The sequence below is a fragment of the Schistocerca gregaria genome, chromosome 1 (assembly GCF_023897955.1).
Source record: "Schistocerca gregaria isolate iqSchGreg1 chromosome 1, iqSchGreg1.2, whole genome shotgun sequence".
Lineage (NCBI taxonomy): Eukaryota > Metazoa > Arthropoda > Insecta > Orthoptera > Acrididae > Schistocerca > Schistocerca gregaria.
The window spans coordinates 615,212,582-615,233,834 of record NC_064920.1 but is presented as its reverse complement, the minus strand read 5'-3'; positions in this window follow the sequence as shown (position 1 = coordinate 615,233,834).

Genomic DNA, 21,253 nt, shown 5'->3' with positions numbered 1-21,253 from the left:
CGTATACCATGCACATGCGGAAAAGTTTATGTCGGAATGACTGGACGATCCATCAACACCAGGATCAAAGATCATAAGCGCCATTGCAGGTTGGGGCAGGTGGAGAAATCGGCCGTGGCAGGGCACGCGCTGAATGAGACCGACCACGTAATATAATTCGCCGACTCGTAAGTTCTGGCTGTAGTGAAGCACTACCACACGCGCTTGTTCAGAGAAGCTGTAGAAATACAAAAACACGCGAACAGTTTGAACAAGAAAGAGGAAAGCCTTAAGGTCAACGGATCCTGGCTTCCCGTACTGCAGCGAACGACCGTCGCAGGTAGTAGGAGGAGAACCGCACCGGTAATGACCGCGGAGAAGCCCTCGGACGTTGGCGCGCCAGGTACATATAGTCTGCGGCCGCGAGCTCGGCTCCAGTTCACCACCGGCAATGGAGGGTGAAGCTTTGACAATGCCAGCCACTCGTGCTGGCGAAACGTCAGAAAAATCATTAGATGAACGTCGGCCGAAGAACCCGAGACAGAAGCCAATAGGCAGCTTGTCAACAAGTGGCCACGAAAGCCTTAACAATTTTGTATTTGACAATATTCGATCACTGTTCATATACACTATTATGTCTCAGCTGGTGAAACACATGTATTATGTTACAAAACAAAACAGAAAAATGGGGGTGGACATTTCTTTAAGACTTGTACAATTGCACCAATTTGTTGTTTTATTTCTCATAGGAGGGAAACATGGACAAGAATAAAAAAAAAGATTATTTGCTGATAAATAGAAAATAAATAAAAGTGAAAGGAGAAAAATTAATGAACCAGCACGTCGCAAAGATATCACGAAAATAGTGCCTGTTCTTACCCCTTGGTCACTGATGATGGTCCGCAGCTCGTGGTCGTGCGGTAGCGTTCTCGCTTCCCACGCCCGTGTTCCCGGGTTCGATTCCCCGCGGGGTCAGGGATTTTCTCTGCCTCGTGATGACTGGGTGTTGTGTGATGTCCTTAGGTTAGTTAGGTTTGACTAGTTCTAAGTTCTAGGGGACTAATGACCATAGATGTTAAGTCCCATAGTGCTCAGAGCCATTTGATCCACTGATGATGATATGACAGAGGCTGGTATCCCAGTCCATCAAGAAGGCGACGTGGAGATGAGTTCACCTGTTGAATGCACAGTATTAGTACCTGAGTGCAACCTGTCCCATCAGTTGTGATACAGCTCCCAGACGTATTTCTAGGATAGTTTCCCGTTAGCAGAACAATATTGTGAATGGTTCTTTGACCAAAACGTCTGTTAAACGGTAAAATTTCCATAGTAATACGAAATTTCAAAGAAAATATAGGAAACGGAATCAGTGAGCAAAATTAGGATACGTTAAAAATACCCACTGGTCCTTAAGGAATGAATAAAGGAAAAATCTAATAATAGCCGTCCATCTGGAAGGTAGACATACCATGAATTAATACATGGCAGAAGTTTGCTATTTGTTAAACGTTTCTGAGAAACATGTTTTCGTGCGAATATCTACAACTAGGTGATACACGAAATGTAGCTGTAACGAATCCGAATACCTGCAGAAAACGTTTGTATTCGATGTCAAGAAATTTCTCTTTTCCAGAACCGGTTTGTTGCTATTGTCAACACATATTTTACATCGTCTCTGCTTCAGCTATAGCCAGCGACCTTGCCGCAGTGATAACGTCGGTTATCGTCAGTTCACCGAAGTTAAGCGCTGTCGGTATTAGCTACCATTTGTCTGGGTGACAATCCGAGTCTGCCGAGCGCTGCCGGCAAGCGGGATTGATTCAGCCATTCTGAGGCCAGTTGAGGTATTTGATTGCAAAGTAGCTGCCGGGTATCGTCCGACGATGACACGACGGGTGGTGTGTACCATTGGGCCTTTCGAGTCCTGTTCGGACGGAGTCTACCCTACCTATCGTTAGTGATTTTGCTTTGCATGTAGCAAATCACACCTTCCATGTTTAGTATCTCATGTCCTAATCTATCAGCATAATTTGAGAAATTCGACTACACTCTGTATAGAACTTTACAACTTTAATCCGACAACGATGTTAGCTCCCTAATTGACTCAGAAACGTGAACCTAGGATATTCATCCCTTTTCAGACATTACTAGCAAATGTCACTAAAACGTTTTATGTAACCTTCCATACAGAGTGACAATTATTGAACTACATGAAAAAACGTAAATTAATTACAAACTACTGCTTGCACACACTTTATTCAACATGTGAAGGTCACTACAGATATTCGGATTTAGGTCATGACATGTTCGATATGCCTGCCATCATTGGCGATGTTGTGGCGCAGACGAATAGCGAAGTTCTGCATGACCCGCCGCAGTGTCGGAACGTCGATGCTGTCGATGACCTCCTGAATGGCTGTTTCCAGCTGACCTCACCATTGGCTTTGGGATTATTACTGTACTCTGGTGTTTAATATAGCTCCACTGAAAGGAGTCGCATGAGTTCACATCCGGAGAATATGGCGGCCCATCGAGGCCCATGCCAGTGGCCTCCGGGTACCCCGGAGCCAGAATACGGTCCCCGAAGTGCTCTTCTAGGACATCACTCTCCTGCTTCGATGGGCTCGAGTTCTGTCTTGCATCAACCACATCTTGTCGAAATCAGGGTCTCTATGTATAATGGGGATAAAAACGTTTTCCAAAACCTTTACGTACCTTTCGGTACTCACCGTGTCATCAAGGAATTTCACACCAGTCACCCGCTGGAGGTGAAGAGACTTTTCGATCGCGAAATTAGGATTCTTTGTCCCCAAAATGAACCAATTTTGCTTACTGAGGAACCCGTCCAAATGAAAGTGGGTTTAGTCGCTAAACCAAACCACGCAAGTGTGTTCTACTTCCCATCACGCCCTGCAGCTAGCAGTGCAGTTTGAACGTCCTAACACAAACCGTTCAGAAGTTACGACTATTTTATATCATATACCTAAATAATTGTCATCCTGTATCTCTAATGGTTCCTTCAGCTGGAAACTCGTTCATTAGTAGTTTCGAAGTGTGGCTCTCTGATAAGCAATCAGAGGTTAGTCTTACCACTGAGGTTTTGGTATCGGAAACTATTACTCCATTAGACTTCAAATTTTATCAGTAATTGCCATCATGTACCTCTAATTGTTACTGCACATCTATTATTTCGTTACATGATCTGCAGATACTTCACTTTTTGAATAAATGCGTAATACACTCTAACACAAGAGAAACTACAGAGCACGAAGGAATTTTCAGAATGGGACGGAAAAGGTCGATGTCACGTACATGTATAAACAAATGACTGTAGTTTCATAAAAAATTCAATTATTTATTCAAGAGAAAGAGCTTGACAAACAGAGCAAATGAAAAACGTGTAGATCCACCTCTGGTCCTTACGCCAGCAGTTACTAGGCTTGGCATCAATTGATACAGTTGGTTGACGCCCTGAGGAATATCATGCCAATTTCTGTACAAATGCCACGTTAGATAGTTAAAATCCCGAACTAGTGGGAGAGCACTGCACAAGGTAAGGTTTGGCAAATAAGGAGGAGGAGGAGGAGGAAATTATTGTTTAACGTCCCGTCGACAACGAGGTCATTAGAGACGGAGAAGAAGCTCGGGTTAGGGAAGGAGGGGGAAGGAAATCGGCCGTGCTCTTTCAAAGTAACCATCCCGGCATTTTCCGGAAGTGATGTAGGGAAATCAAGGAAGACCTAAATCAGGATTTCAGGACGTGGGATTGATCCGCCGTCCTCCCGAATGCGAGTCCAGTGTGCTAACCACTGCGCCACCTCGCTCGGTGGCAAATAAGAAGGCAAACAATAAAAACTCTCGCTATGTGCGATCATTACCTTGCCGAATTATAAGTCCTCGGTGGCTTGCAATGAAGGGGAACCTTCCAGGGCGTAAAATATCATCGACGTATATCTGTGCTGTGAGTGTGCCGCGGATTTCAACCGAAGGAATCCTCTTATGAAAAGACCCCTCCGGACCTTCATTCCCAGTGGTCGGAAAGCAAGGCAGGTTGGTATCGCACCGCTGTCTGGGGCGTCCCCCGACACTTATTGGCTTGTCATCAGGGTTGAGTTCGAAGCGAGACATCACTGAATGCAATTATACTCCAGTCAATGACATTCCAGATCAAAGACAGTGGTAGGATGCCAACCTGACTTACATCTGCCATACTACTCGACAACTAAGAGTGATGATATGGAGTGCCATTTCTTTTCATAATAGAACCCATTTGGTTATCATCCGCGCCACCCTACTAGCAAAGAGGTACGTCGATGATAATCTGCGTCACATTTTGTTGCCTATCATGGCCAGCGATAGTCGACAAATTTCGGCAAGGTAATGCCCGCCCTCACACAGTGAGGCTGTCTACTGCTTGTCTTCGTGCTGGCCAAACACAGAGTTGGCCAACAAAATCACCTGATCTGTCCCCAACTGAAAACGTTTGGAGTATATTCAGCAGGGCACTCCAACCATACTGGACCGAGCGAGGTGGCGCAGTTGTTAGACACTGGACTCACATTCGGAGGACGACGGTTCAATCCCGCGTCCGGCCATCCTGATTTAGGTTTTCCGTGATTTCCGTAAATCGCTCCAGGCAAATGCCGGGATGGTTCCTTTCAAAGGGCACGGCCGACTTCCTTCCCCGTCCTTCCCTAATCCGATGAGACCGATGACCTCACTGTCTGCTCTCCTTCCCCAAACAACCCAACCAGAACCATCCTTGGATTCTGATTTTCTAATGCAAAAATTGGATAAAATTCAGAACCATATCTATCAGGAGAATATCCAACAAATACATCAATCAACGCTAAGCCGTATATGTGCTGAAGTAGGGTGAATTTGTGAAGCTCCTTCTCTTGAACAAATCGTCTAATTTGTGGAATCCAGCCCACTCGTGTAGTACAGTGTGCCTAAGAAGCTGCTTTCACGGATAGCTAGACAACATACAAGCAAGTCATATCAACAGGGTTTATTACAGTAACGGAATTGACAATCCTTAGCTTTGAATTACAATGACATGTCGCAAGCAATTAGCCACATGCACATAATCAATGTCCTTGAAAGCATACAACTTCCAAGTAAACAATTAAAAACAAATCAAACAAGTTCATAACTCACTGCTCGCCTTCTAGTGCGGCTCTTCTAGTTCCTCTCCTCTACTGCGGCCGCTCCTAGGAGACGCGTCGCTTTTATTCTCATCGTGTACATGCCGCTCCTGCTGTGGTGCCGTCCTTGCCAGCTTGCTATTGACTGACGTAGTCTCACAGCCTTCTCTACTCTGTCGTTCTTGATCTTCGTTCCACCCCCCCCCCCCTCCCATCAAAGCAATGGACCATCGACACGTAGGGAGCGCAGAACGGAGGGGGAGGCAGGAGCGTGGGCGCAGTGCTGGACCGGAAGCTGTGGCTGCAGGGGACGTCAAACTTCCAGTCGTACCTCGCCATCCGGCCTTCGCTCTGGCGGAAACGTCCCCCGGAAAACGACCAGAAGAGTACGCGTCCACCTCCTGATGCCATGAACCAGATGAAGGAGGCGGCGTCTGCCGTGGTGTGGACAGGTCCAGCTCCATCGGTAGGACGAGAGGAGGCGCAGGAGACGAAGGTTTCGTCTCCATGGGGTTGTCCCACGGTGTCGTGACGACACCTTCTGGCGGCTGCTGTTTCCGCGCTCTCCTCGGGATCTGTGAATCTGGGGGAAGATACATTGAAAGATCGTCGTGCACATGACAGACCCGAAGTTGTTTTTGACGACGGTGCTGCAAGCCATCTGGACCTGAAATAAGATACATGCAAGCGCCATATCGACGGACGATCTCGCCCGCAGTCTCCGTCTGCTGCCGCTAAAAACCCTGTGAAAGGAGGAAGTACAGACATGTTCCGGGAAAATCGGGAACACAGAAACACAAGTCGCTGAGGAATGAAGTAAATACGAAGTGCAGGAAAGCTAAGACGAAATGGCTGTAGGAAAAATGTGAAGACATCGAAAAAGATATGATTGTCGGAAGGACAGCATACAGGAAAGTCAAAACAACCTTTGGTGCCATTAAAAGCAAAGATGATAACATTAAGAGTGCAACGGGAATTCCACTGTTAAATGCAGAGGAGAGAGCAGATAGGTGCAAAGAATACATTGAAAGACTCTATGAGGGTGAAGATTTGTCTGATGTGATAGAAGAAGAAACAGGAGTCGATTTAGAAGAGATAGGGGATCCAGTATTAGAATCGGAATTTAAAAGAGCTTTGGAGGACTTACGGTCAAATAAGGCAGAAGGGATAGATAACATCCCATCAGAATTTCTAAAATCATTAGGGGAAGTGGCAACAAAACGACTATTCACGTTGGTGTGTAGAATATATGAGTCTGGCGACATACCAGCTGACTTTCGGAAAAGCATCATCCACACAATTCCGAAGACGGCAAGAGCTGACAAGTGCAAGAATTATCGCACAATCAGGTTAACAGCTCATGCATCGAAGCTGCTTACAAGAATAATATACAGAAGAATGGAAAAGAAAACTGAGAATGCGCTAGGTGACGATCAGTTTGGCTTTAGGAAAAGTAAAGGCACGAGAGAGGCAATTCTGACGTTACGGCTAATAATGGAAGCAAGGCTAAGGAGAAATCAAGACACGTTCATAGGATTTGTAGACCTGGAAAAAGCGTTCTACAATATAAAATGGTGCAAGCTGTTCAAGATTCTGAAAAATGTAGGGGTAAGCTATAGGGAGAGACGGGTCATATACAATATGTACAACAACCAAGAGGGAAAATAAGAGTGGACGATCAAGAACGAAGTGTTCGTATTAAAAAGGGAGTAAGAGAAGGCTGTAGACTTTCGCCCCTACTCTTCAATCTGTACATCGAGGAAGCAATGATGGAAATAAAAGAAAGGTTCAGGAGTGGAATTAAAATACAAGGTGAAAGAATATCAATGATACGATTAGCTGATGACATTGCTATCCTGAGTGAAAGTGAAGAAGAATTCAATGATCTGCTGAACGGAATGAACAGTCTGATGAGTACACAGTATGGTTTGAGAGTAAATCGGAGAAAGGCGTAGGTAATGAGAAGTAGTAGAAATGAGAACAGCGAGAAACTTAACATCAGGATTGATGGTCACGAAGTCGATGAAGTTAAGGAATTCTGCTACCTAGGCAGTAATATAACCAATGACGGACGGAGCAAGGAGGACATCAAAAGCAGACTCGCTATGGCAAAAAAGGCATTTCTGGCCAAGAGAGGTCTACTAATATCAAATATTGACCTTAATTTGAGGAATAAATTTCTGAGGGTGTACGTCTGGAATACAGCATTGTATGGTAGTGAAACATGGACTGTGGGAAAACCGGAACGGAAGAGAATTGAAGCATTTGACATGTGGTGCTATAGACGAATGTTGAAAATTAGGTGGACTGATAAGGTAAGGAACGAGGGGGTTCTACGCAGAATCGGAGAGGAAAGGAATATGTGGAAAACACTGATAAGGAGAAGGGACAGGATAATAGGACATCTGCTAAGACGTGAGGGAATGACTTCCATGATACTAGAGGGAGCTGTAGAGGAAGACAGAGATTGGAATACGTCAGGCAAATAATTGAGGACGTAGGTTGCAAGTGCTACGCTGAGATGAAGAGGTTAGCACAGGAAAGGAATTCGTGGCGGGCTGCATCAAACCAGTCAGTAGACTGAGATCCTTCGGCGCCGGATGCTGAGGAGGATAGAGCAGGTGGAGCAGCGTCCGATGGCGGTGGTCGTGAAGCAATTCCACCGGCGACGGTACATCTCATGGCTGTGAACGACAGGAGGCGAGAAACACTTGCTATGCTTGATCCCTGGTGAGTGTGGAGCGACGTTTGGCCATCTGTTGCTTCAAGGTTCTGACAAAACATTTCCCTTCGCTGTTTGATTGCGGATTGGAACGGTGCACTAGTTAAATGCTGATTACCATGGCAATTCACAGAATGTTTCGAATTCATTTGACTTGAAGTCTGTCGTCTGACACCATTACTTCAAGTAAGGCTTCGAGGACAACGTCTGAATTGTACTACGTGACGTTGTCGAGTTCATTGGCACAGTGTCCATACCCTGACAAGTAAAGTGTCGACACGCTAAGTGGACAGGCCTGGGGAGCCGAACAGTTTATATGTGTGACGATTTAGCATCTTGACAGAGGCACCCGTCTCCAACTGAAATTTCAGTATGTTTCCCATAAAGAGGTAAATGAATAAAATGTATGTTTGACTGGCGTATCACTGAAGATACTGCCCGTGAACTAGTTTTGTGAATACCTGTTGGAGACTTTAAATATACTTCTTTAATGACATGGGCCTTGTGACTATATTTTTCTTAGTGGGCCGAATTCTGATGCTCATTACGTGATGCAGTCATGTAAAATGTCCCTCATGTCAGACTCAGAAACATTTTGAAACATACCAATCCATCATTTCAGCAGGTAGTGCAAATCCTAGATCAATACGATCCAGGTGTCCTGTCAGCCGATATATTTCAGCAGCCAGCAATCTGTCAGGTTGAGTCCCTTGTTTGCGATCGGCCCATTCGTCAGCCAGCACTCGTTACGCCTAGTAAACAACACTACACGCAACGTAAGCAGTTCACTAAATGGGCGGCTACTAAGGATAACAGAGGTAAGTCTTACCCTGAGTGTCATTGACGGCATGGGCGTGCAGTAGTGTTCTCGCTCCCAGCGCCCGGCTTCTATTCCCGGCGGGGACAGGGATTTTTATCTGCCTCGTGATGACTGGGTGTTGTCTGATGTCCTTAGGATAGTTAGGTTTAAGTAGTTCTAAGTTCTAGGGGACTGATGACCATTGATGTTAAGTCCCTTAGTACTCAGAGCCATTTGAACTAATTTTTTATTCACGGCACAAACGCCAAGACAGTCCCTGAAAATGGCTCTGAGCGCTATGGGACTTAACTGTTGCGGTCATCAGCCCCCTAGAACTTAGAACTACTTAAACCTAACTAACCTAAGGACATCACACACATCTATGCCCGAGGCAGGATTCGAACCTGCGACCGCAGCAGTCGCGCGGTTTCGGACTGAAGCGCCTAGAACCGCTCGGCCACCGAGGCCGACAGACTGGCCCTCCAGACAAACTCAGTGTTATGCTTGTAGGAGGAAAGGCCATGTGCAGTCCTTATGTTTACAACGAAACACAATTTTTGAGAAATTCTAATCATTTCTTATTTTTCTGTACATGTTTAACATATCTGCCGATTTTTCTCCCATTTGGATAGTTCCTTCGTGATGTGTCTTTTCTTTCTTAGAGTGTGTTTCAGTTAAATTAAATGTTGGAGTTACACATTGAAACTGAAACCATCGTGTAAGACCTACATATATAAGATAACTGGGAAAGGAGATAATATGTAGGCCTAAGGAAAGCCTCTACTCGTCTTCTTTCGTTTTTTTTTTTTTTTTTTTTTTTTTTTTTTTTTTTTTTTTTTTTTTTTTTTTTTTTTTTGCAGTGATCTGACAGAGTGTACATATAGCAGTTTGTTCCCGAGGAAGACAGCAATTTCCGGCCGGTGTGGTCGAGCGGTTCTAGGCGCTACAGTCTGGAACCGCGTGACGGCTACGGTCGCAGTTTCAAATCCTGCCTCGGGCATGGATGTGTGTGATGCTCTTAGTTACGTTTAAGTAGTTCTGGGTTCTAGGGGACTGATGACCTCAGATGTTTAGTCCCGTAGTGCTCAGAGCCATTTGAACCATTTGAACCAAAGACAGAAATTCTGTCAACTGTAATATATTGAGTGGGAGAGGTTGTCAAGTTTTGCATTCATTCCAAGTAGGCTTTTGATACTGACTGGGATAAAAGAATAGTTTGCGGCGTACTCGTCACGAGAAAAAAGTACTCCTTAAACACAAATCGTTGTTGTCGTATTAGCAGCCACGTCTATGTATTATTAACATGTACAGGACGTTTAGAATCCTTAGAAGCATTATCGCCTGTAATTCAGAGGGTAATCTAGAGATTAAACATGGTACATAATGGGACACTTTTTGTGTTATACCTCATATTTGTCAGTTTTAGTACTCAGAATGTTATGGGAAACTCTGCTAAAAAGCACCCGTCTTTGCATGATCTTGTGTAACCTACAAAAACCGTTCGTAAAAGTACGGAGATGCAATTTATATAAAACCTTCAGAAAAAAGGTACGCTCTATAGGGGAAATGGTTACTATAAATAAAATCAAAAGGAAACGAGAGGAACTGAAGACATAGAGACGCTAATTAGAATGGCCCAAGAAATGGAACAGTCTTTCAAAAATCCCAGTTATAATATCCGTTGATGACATTGTTGTCTCTAGTGAGGGTGACGAATATTCACGAGATCTGAGAAATGGGTTGAGTGAGCGAAAGTAGTTATTCTCAGTCAATCCGTCAGCTGGTTAAGTAATTATAACTGAACAGTGCCAAATATTACTGGACACTGTGAATTCAAAACCGTATACCAAGTGCTTCATTGGAAGACTTGACTGCAATCAGGTCTTCGAACGCAGCATTTGGGATACTGTTTTGAATTGATGACATCCAGGAATACCTGGCACTGAACGCCAACATAGAACGTTTTTGAGAGATGAATAATGGAACGCTGAAACTTGTAGTCAAAATAAAATAAACTGACATCTCCATTCCATTGATAATTAATGAAAATAAGGTGTTAGAGTTGCCTGCACTGAATTTACGGACGCCAGACCAAGACGACACCGTGAATCACAGAAAGACGAAAGTCTTGAGGAGAAGCAGAAGTGACACTGCCAGATGTACCTCCACTAGTGGAGTAAAGATTTTCTGTTATGTTGGAGTCAAAGAAACGCACGATAGACGAGGTAGGGAGGACATCAGACGCGAACTAACGTAAGTGAAACGAAGTCCACTAGTATCATTGGTATTACTTTCTGAGAATGTATGTCTGGAACATAATGCTAAATGGAAGTGAGTAATGAACTGTGTGATAGCAGGATAACAGGAGATATTTATTGAGACTCGGAATGTATGTCGAAAAGACAGGCTGAATGCCATAGGAGAGCGAGTGTTCATTGCTGTTGACAAAATTATTGTGTCTATGGCATTCAAATTTCAGTCTGGCTGTGAAGTTATCGGGTCACGAATAGCCGGGTGTAGATGAACCAAATTTCATTGCTGTATGTTTCTATAGGCCACCTGATTCGGCCGTAACAGGTGTAGGACCATTCAAGAAAAGTCTACGCTCAGTAGCGCGGAAATACACAGATCATGCAGAATTTAATCTAACAAGTCTAGTCTGGGACGTGTATAAATTCACCGAGGTTGATAAAGATGGACAGTCTTGTAAACTACTTTTGAACGCGTTTTCCGAAAACTCCCTTGAACTACGATCCAAAAACAACTTAGTTATTTTAGACGTTTTACCTGCAGACAGGCCTGACATTATCGACAGTGTAAGTATAGAGGCAGGGATTAGTGATCATGATGCCATTTTGGCGATGATGGATGACAAAGTTAATAAATCCGCCAAGAAGGCTAGAACAGTGTTTATGCTGGATAAGGCGCATACGCAGTTGGTAGCGTGGTTAGCATTCTACTTAGACAATGAAGGGATTTCATTTACCTTCAATATGACGTGCGTAAAGGAATTATGGGGAACGTTTAAACCGATCGAAAATCGTGCTTCGGAGACGTATGTGCCAAGTAAGTGGGTTCAGGACCAAATGTAATAATCAAATTCGAAAATTTCTGACTAAACAGAAATCGTTGCACTTGCGATTAAAAAAAAGGCCGCCCAAATGTTTGCATTCAAAAGTGAGAAGAACTTTTATCGTCCACAAGAAAGTCAATGGGCGAAGCATACAACTTACATCGTCATACCTTAGAGTCTCGCTCAGAGCCCGAAAAAATTGTGGTAATACATAAAATTACTAAGCGGGTAGAAAGATTCTACCCAGACACTTGTCGACCAGTTTGAGGTGGCCTAGAAGACAGAAGAAGGAATGCTGAAGTTGTAAATTTCACTTGTAAGAAATCATTCATGTAGGAAGATCGTACAAACTCCCTCACTGAAGGCACAGAAATAGGTATCCGGGGCGTAGAGAAGCAACTGGAAGGCATGAAAAAATAAGTCGGTAGATCTCGATAGTTTTACAGAGAGGACTCTGCGACGAATCTCTTGCCCAGCGGAAAGTGCCAAGCGTTTGGAAGAAAGTGCTGTGTGTGATAAAGGTAATAGGACGGATCAATATCATTATCATTACTTTGATACAGAATTCTTGAACATATTCTTGACTTCGAATATAGTACATTTTCTTGAGAAAGAAAAGAGTCTGCCAACAAATCAGCACGGATTTAGAAATCATGCTGGTTTGCGGAGCTATGGGGTATCGTCTCAGTTGTGCGACTGGATTCGTGATTTCCTGTCAGGAAGGTAGCAGTTCGTAGTAATAGACGGCAAATCATCGAGTAAAACTGAAGTGATATCAGGTGTTCCCCAGGGAAGCGTCCTAGCACCTCTACTGTTCCTGATCTATATAAATGACCTGGGTGACAATCTGAGCAGTTCTCTTAGACTGATCGCAGATGATGCTGTAATTTACCGTCTAGTAAGGTCATCCGAAGACCAGTATCAGTTGCAAAGCGATTTAGAAAAGATTGCTGTATGGTGTGTCAGGTGGCAGTTGACGCTAAATAACGAAAAGTGTGAGATGATCCACATGAGTTCCAAAGGAAATCCGTTGGAATTCGATTACTCGATAAATAGTACAATTCTCAAGGCTGTCAATTCAACTAAGTACCTGGGTGTTAAAATTACGAACAACTTCAGTTGGAAGGACCACATAGATAATATTGTCGGGAAGGCGAGCCAAAGGTTGCGTTTCATTGGCAGGACACTTAGAAGATGCAACAAGTCCACTAAAGAGACAGCTTACACTACACTCGTTCGTCCTCTGTTAGAATATTGCTGCGCGGTGTGGGATCCTTACCAGGTGGGATTGACGGAGGACATCGAAAGGGTGCAAAAAAGGGCAGCTCGTTTTGTATTATCACGTTATAGGGGAGAGAGTGTGGCAGATATGATACACGAGTTGGGATGGAAGTCATTACAGCATAGACGTTTTTCGTCGCGGCGAGACCTTTTTACGAAATTTCAGTCACCAACTTTCTCTTCCGAATGCGAAAATATTTTGTTGAGCCCAACCTACATAGGTAGGAATGATCATCAAAATAAAATAAGAGAAATCAGAGCTCGAACAGAAAGGTGTAGGTGTTCGTTTTTCCCGCTCGTTGTTCGGGAGTTGGAATAGTAGAGAGATAGTATGATTGTGGTTCGATGAACCCTCTGCCAAGCACTTAAATGTGAATTGCAGAGTAGTCATGTAGATGTAGATGTAGAACTCAGCGTGCCCTTTTCTCAAATGATATCCTGCAGCCATGGATGAAGGGCAACACTGCAAACTGTTACGAAAGTCCGAGCATACAGTTTTGGTTCCCAGGTGCTCGAAGCATTTTTAAGTAACATAATCTATTACGTAGCCCTCGATGGGGAGTGTTCGTCAGAGACTAGGGTATCGTCAGGTGAGATCAAGGCAAGTGTTATAGTACCACTGTTGTTCTCTGTATACATAAATGATGTGACGGACAGGGTGAGCAGCATAACGATGCGATGTGCGGAAATATGTCATCGTTCAGTGACTGTAGAAGTGTGCCAGCTTACTTAAATTTGTAGTTGGTGTGACGGATGGCAGCTTGCTATAAATGTAGAAAAATGTAAGTTAATCTGGATGAATAGTAAACACGATTCTGTAACGTTTGAACAGAGCGTCAAGGGGGTGCTACTTGGCACAGTCAGTTCTATTAAATACCTAGACGTAAGGATGCAGAGCGACATGAAATGGAATGAGCACGTTGGGTTGGTAGTAGGGAAGGTGAATGCTCGACTTCACTTTATTGGAACCGCTACGGTCGCAGATTCGAATCCTGTCTTGGGCATGGATGGTGTGTGATGCCCTTAGGTTAGTTAGGTTTAAGTAGTTCTAAGTTCTAGGGGACTGATGACCTCAGAAGTTAGGTCGCATAGTGCTCAGAGCCCTTTGAACAATTTAACCAAAAAAGGAAACGACTAACAGCGGTGCATAGTACCCTCTGCCATGCAGCTTACGATGGCTTCCGGAATATGTATATAGATGTAAAATAGAGACTTACAGGAGGTATTTTTTCGGACAGGTAAGGAATATTAAGTGCAATGGTAACAACAAAAATTAGTTTATCCGCAAAATCGATGAGAAGTGCTATATAAGACAGAAGTAGAAGATGGGACATGGTAATAGGAGGAGGTTTTGTATAAATGTTACTCTGAGGTGAGGAAACTGGCACAGGAGGAAACGTCATGGTGGTGACTTGCATGTACAGCGGTAAAGAAAGTATATCGGCCAGGCTTGACAGCAGCTTGCACTGGAGCCAGAAAAGAGCCCTGCCTCCACCTTTTGGTCAGAAAACTCATACCGACAGCTACTTAACCAACTTGTGCCTACCCAACGCCTTATCGGATCCGTACTGTTTTGGCACCCCACAACATGCTGTCATCCAGTCACAGCGGGCCTTTCTCGTTGCTTCCGGATGTCGCTGGCCCCGCGCCGCACCGGATACCAGAGCCCACCGTTATAGGACAAGAGAACTGCCACAAATTTGGCAGCAACAGCCGAAAGAGGCAGAAATCGGTAAGCATCCACAATTTTTGGGCCATAGTCATGTAACAATTTTTGAATGATTTTTCATCCATTTGACTGTACAAATTTCTTTATCTTATTTTACTATCATGATTTCGCTCTTAAACCACTATCAAGTACAATACTGAAAATTTTTTTGAACAGAAGCATAGAAAGTGAGAAGGACCAAAATCTGAGATTATTATGCACAATACCTATTGAATTTGGAATTCCAGCATACAGACAACAACAAAATCACAGAAATGTGTAGCTTACAGGTAGCAAATATATTTTCCAAAAAAAGAACAGCTGAGCCACAGTATAGACGGCAGTGGCAGTCGTTACATATCAGTGAACATACTCAGGAAGTATACTGCGGAAGTTGTGGGTTGACTGGTGATCGATGGTTTACGTCGTAGGTTGTCAGTCTATGTTGCATATTTCCGGCCCCTCTCTCCATGACCACCATTCCACTACCACCCGTTGCCCACCATATTTATAAATATCCGGACATTATATGAATGTTCATTTAATACCTTATATTTTATGCATTATATTTCTTCTACTGAATAATGGTTAGAACACAATGATTAACTTTCGTAATTTTCTCTACCGTGTTTAGGTATGACACACAGACCTACTTTGTAATAAGTTTCGGCAGATGGTTGCATTCTGTCAGTGTTGTAACTGTTTTGCAATTCACTGATGAATGAGTGCTTCTCATTTAAACTAATATATGACGTACAGTCCTCTTCCCAGAATGATATTTTCGCACTATCAGCATATAGTTTTCTCCTTGGATTAACAGATGACACTGATACTTCACAGATGTATTTACATATGTATTCTCATAGGACACTGTTCTTCCGAAAATGTACGAAAGTTTTCCAACTTTATGTACCTACAACCTTTGCGTAATCACGAAATATGCAACGTGGGCTTAGAACCTACGCTGTTCATGTTCGACTATCAATCAAGCCAATACTTTTCACATTGCATTTTCACATCATTTACCCAGCAGATATAACGTCTCTATTAACATTCGTTCTCAGGCTGAGTTTTGTTGTTGGAAAACATATCTGATAAAAGTCCGCCATATAATTCTATAATTTTGTATTTGTCTATTCGCTGGGATACCCAGTTCACAAGATCTTAGCGATGACTTCATTCATCAAAGTTTAATTATACACAACATGAAAGTAGCACTTCTTTGATAACTTTTAATATGACAGTGGAATGACACAAACGATGCTAAATTTTCGTCCTCCCTTTCTAACTATTTGCATGTCCGAAATCACGATAGTAGCATAAAATAATTATGCATACTCTAATGGCGGAAATATTGTTCTAACGTGGCAGAATTGTTTTGATGTATTTTCGAGTCATTTTAAATCCTAGCATCGAATCGTTTTGAACAACAATCACAAAAGAAAGACAAATGACTTATTACAGTTTTAACAGTGATTGTCTCCTAAGAAAACACGTAGAGCTAGGAAGGCAAAATGAATCATGTATCCAGGGCCTTTCGTTCCTGGTTGGGGCCGGCGGTCCGAGCACGTGACCTACCGTCGAAGAAAAATAGATTCGATCTTTAAATATGGCTAAAGGTTTATCTTTTTCCATCACTCATGCACATAAATTCTGATGAGAGCAATTTGAGTGTCTCGTACATCGTAAGTCGAATGTTTTGTTATGGCACCAAATGGGTCTAAGCACTATGGGACTTAATATCTGAGGTCATCAGTCCCCTAGACTTAGAACTTCTTAAAACTAGGAGATCACACACAGCCACTCCCGAGGCAGGATTCGAACCTGCGACCGTAGCAGCCGTGTGGTTCCGAGCTGAAGCGTCTAGAACCGCTCGGCCACATCGGCCGGCGGTAGTTATTCAGGCTTCCGACAGAGGATTACATTACTGTGACTGGACCTTGGATATGTATGTGTATCTCCATGTCTGTGAGCGAGACGGCACTTAAAATTAATTCAGTCCTGCAGAACATTATGTCAGAACTCATGCGCGAGTCAGGACGCGCTGTCAGCACAGGGACAATGCATAGGGACGCTACCTGCGTACTGCAGGATGGGAATTTAGGTCGGAGAGGAAGCGTGTCACGACAGCGCCGACGCGGAAAAGGAGACCGCTCACTTTAACAGAGAAATCCGGGTTCATATCCCGGTTCGGCGCAAATTTCCACCTACCCTCTTTGGATTTATTTGAAAGCCCGAATGCGGCTGATGTCATTAGTATCTCTTAATTCAGATATCATAATGGGTTCGACATGAGACGTCGTATCACTGACGCACTTGCAAGCTGTGGTATAAACGGAATGCTGCGATACTAGACGCGGTCCTATTAAAGGTGGTACTCCTTTTCTGTCCTGCGTCCTTTTAACAGACTGGTAGGGGGACTGTCAGGGGGATTTACAGTTTAAATAGATTCCAAACCATTATAAAAGTCGGCATTTTTCATATTAACATACATTCCCAGAGGTACAAGTAGTGGTAAGTGACACCATGGATCGATCCCAAGACCTTTGTATCTGTAACCTGTTATATCATCAATGTTTTTATTTCATAAATTGTTTAGTCCTTTATGCTTTATAATCTGGAAATAAAAACGAATTATTTCTCTAAAATAAAATGTTAAAGAAGGGAAATTATTCGTCAGAGAGAAAGACAAATGGTTCAAATAGCTGTGGACATTATGGTACTTAACTTGTGAGGTCATCAGTCCCCTAGAACTTAGAACTACTTAAACCTAACTAACCTAAGGACATCACGCACATCCATGCCCGAGGAAATATTCGAACCTGCGACCGTAGCGGTCCAAGGTTCCAGACTGTAGCGCCTAGAACCGCTCGGCCACAGCGGCCGGTAGAGAAAGACAACCAAAGCAACTCATCTAGGAGAAAACAATTAACACGCTTTGAAAAAATCACCAACCAAATAAACTTCACGAATGCGAGAAAATCATTCTTCATAAGAAAGAGAAACAGTAATTCTTCTGGAACAATTCTGAATGTGTCTGGGAATCTCAGTTTACTTGCTGAGATTTCAAGAAAAGTGCAGAAAAAATTTTCAAACTTTTAACAGCTGGTGTAGCTTAATTAAATAGCCTTTAATGCCCGTTGCTTCTGGCGTCGAAGTAAGGGCCTAAGGAAGAAAGCGAACCACGTTCATAACATAGCTGTTCAGGTTTGCCCGCTACGGAAATGTCAATCTGGTTGTACCATACCTTCCAATTCCGTTGATGAAAGTGCGGTGCGGGTGACAGGGACCCACATTTTGCGAAAACTTAACCGCGATTTGTTTTGATCGATGCATATGAAACCGTGTTTTAGGCTGTCCTGCAGAACGCACGTTACGCAAAATGGCCCCTATGCCCCTCCGATTTGAAGTAGTTTATCTTGCGCCATCACTTTTTCAGTGATAACATCATACCATTGTGCCGTGATGGGCAGAGACGTTTGATGTTTCTTAAGCCACACACGTGCCCATTCGTTATAGGATGGACGATTTTTCTTCGCTCTACAGGAGGTAATTACAAAAATCTAGCCGGCCAGTGTGGCTGTTCCGTTCTAGGCGTTTCAGTCTGGAGCCGCGTGACCGCTACGGTCGCAGGTTCGAATCATGCCTCGGGTATGGATGTGTGTGTTGTTCTTGGGTTGGTTAGGTTTAAGTAGTCGTAAGTTCTAGGTGACTGATGACCACAGATGTTGAGTCCCATAGTGCTAAGAGCCATTTGAACCATTTTTTTAGAAAAATATCCTTGTGTGAGGTGTCCGTAGGTAGGTGTAAACTGCCCTTATCAATACGTATAGCATTTGTACAGTATTTTCTGGCGTAATGAAAGGTGGTCTATGAGCTTAAAATACGTATCCTCGGGGCGACATGTCTGTAAGTTTCTGGTGGATCCTCAAAGCTCGTGAGCGATTTGTTATAGCTTTAAGGATGCAGTAAGTAGTCTGTACGAACATGATTAAAAAACATTCATCCATCAACTTCTGTGAAAGGCTACGTTTTAAATAAGGGGGAATATTTTGCTGTGAAGCGCATCATGTGAAAAGAGGTTTTATTATTTTCTTATTCCTGTTACGAAAATGTCATAAACTTGTGGAACTACTTATATCACAAAACGTATGTGCAGTATCGAAGACGGAAAAACAGCTAACAATGGTACTCATAACCAGTATGTATAAGGGATAATAAGTAACCCTGTTTATTACATTAATTTTTTTGAGGAACAAACGAATCATAACAAAGCTGAGACTTCCTATTCTGTCTATTCACTAATGTTTCAGTCCGCGAGTGTTGTCAGCTTTGCGTCTATTTGATTTACCTAAGATAAGATTTTATCCATAATTGCTAGTCTCCAATTATTTTAGAAAACTTAGTGATTACCACGATAATTTTATTTAATCGTCCGAAATGCTTGAGTTAGATGTATTAGGTAATTGTTCGCACACTGTTGAAGGCAGAACCACCGATGGCTTAGCCCATTGCATCGTTTAAGCACTGTATTCTCGACAAGTCCAGCCTGTAGATCTCTTCTTATGAAGTCCGAATTAATATGAATTACCACTTTATACGTGGCTATCAGTATAGAATTTTCACTGTGAACGAGCCTTCGAAAAATAGTAACCAGAGCTTCAAACATCCAACGATCATGCTGGACGATGGCACAGGTATTTGATTGACGATGATTCAGTACAATAGAAATTTAGAAATTTGACTGTATCCAGATGTGTGTCATATCATAGTGTACCACATCGTGCCACCGAATTTTTGGTGTGACTTTTCCGATGCAAACTTTTATTCGAACAGTACACATTTTTATCAAAACTTAAGCTGTGACCCAAAAGTCAGTAACACCTGAAAATCCAATACTTTGCGGGATAATGTAGGCAGAGAGGTACAAAATGAGACACACACGGAAATGACGTGGGGTTTTACTGAAACAAGGAAAGTGCACGCAATGACCAACAGATGGCGTTCACATGATACGAAAGCAATAAACAGCATAATAATGGTTTCTTAGCAAAGACCGTGTTCTTAATACCAAACGCTCATCATTTCGGCGGTTATTAATCAACAATACATGTAGTTGAGAGAAGAGACAGTGTTGTGAACAGCACTGTATAGCATATCAGTAGGTATGGTGGGAAATTGCCACCGTATGTTGTATTTTAGTATCACTAATCAGGTTGGACGATCGCTATAGATCTGCAATCAATAATGGCACGGTTTGGTGCCTGGGGACCTGGTAGGCAAAGTATGACGAAAGTGGCGGCTAAGCAGACGATCCTTACCAAACTATGTGTGCAAGAAATCTTTCACGCGTGTAGCAATATGGGTTGGAACGCCATCTTTAAAGTAGTACCTTCCAGCAGGCGTTTATCAGGCAGGCTAGAGGTGATAAGATTCTGGGACACATCGGGGTATCTCGCACCCGCACGCTGATAGTTTGTAAAGCAGTTCAACGATTTTTGGTCGTCTATATTCTGCAGTTGTGGGTGTTCTAATGTTGACGTTCAGCGTTATCTGCTGGCTTGTTTTGGTTTCAACAAAACCTCACCTCATTTCAGGCATGTGTGTCAATATTTGCCTCTGTGCCTATATCATTTCGTGAATTGAGAGATTTTCAAATGTTAATGGAGTTCAGGGTCACCCTATATACGTCTCACTTTTACCGGCAAGAAAGCAAAGATAATTTACACTTTTCAGACTTTTGCCTCCATATAAACCTGAAACAGAGGTTTTATAACTTCTTTTGTTCCATTTTTAAACGATGGTATTAAATTTTTGTGTGCTGCAGTTTTTTTCTCAAATGTTTAACAAAACGTGGAAAAATATTCCGTGGTACTACCTGGTCATGTACCCAGGAACAAACATTTTATGGAAATTTCTAAGTGCTTCAGTCGAGAATTCCTTGTCAGTGTCTCCCTCTTGAGTTATTACACACTATACACCAATAATCAGTAAGTAGAATCAATACATTTTGGAAAAAAAGTTACTGAAAACTAACAGAAATGTTCAGTTAAATACAGGTAATAAGATTAGGACACTAATGTTACTCCGTTAATTTTCAAATCCCGGATGTTCTTTCGTGCACAATCGACGAACAATGGCTTCAAGATACTCATTTTTATAGAAGGTGATCGGAAAAATTGTGAATGACTTCTAAGGCTGTCGAAATGTAGTTTGTGAATAGGAATAAGGGCAAGAAAAAAAGTCGATACGTTGTGTCGATTCCGAGATAATTAACACTGAATCTAGTCAATCATGACGTTGTGGATGCAAATTCAAGCGGCTTGTCAAATACGGTACCACGAAACGTGTTTTCGTTTGGTTTCCTAAAACGTAAGCAGACAGTGTTACAAAAACTGGACGTGGGACGGTATTAAGGATTGAACCTGAGCCAGAGACTGAGAAGTCTCGTGCCCTGTCATCTACGCTACGAGAACAACTAACTGTAGTCGTATCTGGCGTGCCGCTTGAATCTTCGGGCACAACGGCGTGATTTCCTACCTTC